This window comes from Fopius arisanus, unplaced genomic scaffold (genome assembly GCF_000806365.1).
Source record: "Fopius arisanus strain USDA-PBARC FA_bdor unplaced genomic scaffold, ASM80636v1 scaffold00046, whole genome shotgun sequence".
NCBI classification, from domain to species: Eukaryota; Metazoa; Arthropoda; class Insecta; order Hymenoptera; family Braconidae; genus Fopius; species Fopius arisanus.
In genome coordinates, this window is record NW_011887785.1 from 426,132 (window position 1) to 426,657 (window position 526).

Sequence of the window (526 nt, forward strand, 5' to 3'; positions counted from 1 at the left end):
TAAAGAAAATAATTAAGGGCTCTGTAATTTCACCCCTCGCAATCTTATTTTGAGTTTAAAATTTTACGGATAATTTTCGGTAATTTATCTCATTAATATGATTTTTTTTTTTATTATGTGGAATTTTAGAAAAATTTGAAGTTGAGAAATTGTGGGTCTAATGGGGAGGGTAATTGAAAATTCAACTGAAGTTGAAAAATATTTAATGGCGAAAAGATGATGGAGAAATTCCTAGAGATGGAAAATAAAAATAAAAGAGAAATATTCCCGAATTAAATAACCGACGGTTCACCTCGGGGTTAATCTCGATATCAATTTTATTTTCACCCAAATAATCGAAGAATAAAGAAAATAATTAAAGCTATGTGAAGTTGGCATCGAAGTTTGAAAAATCTAACTTTTTTTTGTTGGTTTGGATTGTACTCATTGAGTACTTGAATGTACCCTGTGCACTTTTTTTTGTACCCTCTTACTTTAGCCCTGAAGCAGGGGGGCAAAATCGTGCAGAATCGGAGTTCAAGAAAAA